The sequence below is a fragment of the Tenrec ecaudatus genome, chromosome 6, assembly GCF_050624435.1.
Source record: "Tenrec ecaudatus isolate mTenEca1 chromosome 6, mTenEca1.hap1, whole genome shotgun sequence".
Taxonomy (NCBI): domain Eukaryota; kingdom Metazoa; phylum Chordata; class Mammalia; order Afrosoricida; family Tenrecidae; genus Tenrec; species Tenrec ecaudatus.
In genome coordinates this window covers 52,438,319-52,439,779 of record NC_134535.1, presented here as the reverse complement: position 1 = coordinate 52,439,779, position 1,461 = coordinate 52,438,319, and the positions used below count along the sequence as shown (strand labels likewise).

The 1,461-nt window shown below is 50.2% G+C and overlaps 1 pseudogene; it reads right to left on the bottom strand.

Moving 5' to 3' along the window:
• Nucleotides 1–380: 380 nt before the first annotated feature.
• LOC142450805 (ferritin heavy chain pseudogene) lies at nt 381–1,242 on the bottom strand (annotated as a pseudogene).
• Nucleotides 1,243–1,461: the final 219 nt, after the last annotated feature.

Below are 1,461 nucleotides of genomic sequence, written 5' to 3'. Positions count from 1 at the left end.
TCTGTGGTGCATATCATCACGTAACACAGCATTTTCTTGTACTGTCATGATTTCTCTCTGCTTCTTGGGAGCACTTCCAGCACCACCATGTGGCACTTTGGAGGGTTCCCACGGTGCTGTTCAGGGTTCACAGTATTATGCTGAACATGGCGGGAAATACATGAGACTGAAAGAGATCAGTGTTTACTGGAGATACAGATGAATTGCTCATGTGGAGGTGTTCAATTCACGGTGTTTTCTTTTCATTTTTAATCACACGTCAGTGGATCACACAGTATAAACCTGTGTTGTTCATGGGACAACTATGTGAATGTGGATTCCATTATCTTTAGATTCCAATTCCATGAAAAAAATTTTTTATGCGCAAGCTCCATTTCATTAAGTCGGATTTTGCAGTGGAACTGGGGCGCTTAAAAAATTTGACCGCCTGGGCCCAGGGCGGCTCTCTGGCTCCGCCCTGCCAAGATCTCTGAGACAACAGCTGGGTATCAAATGACTTTAGACTTTATCTGAAGGAAAGGTACAAATGGAAAATGGAAGTGGATGCCTGGGTACAATTTCTAGAAAAGGGACAGGTCTACCCAACATGCATGCGCTGCCTTGGTGACTTGGGGAAGGCCGGGCTGCCGTTTAGCTCTCTCCATCACTGTCTCCCAGGGTATGCTTGTCGAAGAGATACTTGGCCAGGCCGGAATCTGGGGCCCCCATCTTGCGCAGGTTGGTGACGTAGTCGCCCAGCTGTTTGATGGATTTCACCTGCTCATCCAGGTAATGTGTCTCGATGAAATCACAGAGATGGGGGTCATTCTTTTCCGTGGCCGGTTGGTGCAGATCCAGCAGAGACTGGTTGACGTTCTTTTCCAGGTGCAGGGCACACTCCATGGCCTTGAGCCCGCTATTCCAGTCGTCACGGTCTGGTTTCTTGATATCCTGGAGGAAGATCCGGCCCCCTCGTTGGTTCTGCAGCTTCATCAGTTTCTTTGCGTGCTCTCTCTCCTCTTGAGACTGGTGCAGAAAGTATTTGGCAAAGTTCTTCAGAGCCACGTCATCCCGGTCGAAGTAGTAAGACATGGACAGGTAGACGTAGGAGGCGTAGAGCTCCAGGTTGATCTGGCGGTTGATGGCGGCCTCCGAGTCCTGGTTGTAGTTCTGGCACACCTGCGAGGGAGATGCGGTCATGGCGGCGGTGGAGGCCTGGGGGCGTCGAGAGTGCGGCGGAGAGGAGGTGCTGGGCGGCCGGTGGGCAGGGGAGGCTGGCGAGCGCCGGGATCCGTTCAAGCACTGTTGAAGCAGGACACCGAGGCGGCTCTGAGGAGAACGTCCTCCATGAACTTTTTAAAGCCTCTTTATATATGTGTGTGTATATACATACATTTGTGTGTATGCATATATCTGTGTGTATTGAGTACTCACCTTGTTACTAAAAGGTTTCAAGCTCTTAGGAAAATTTAGCCTACCGAA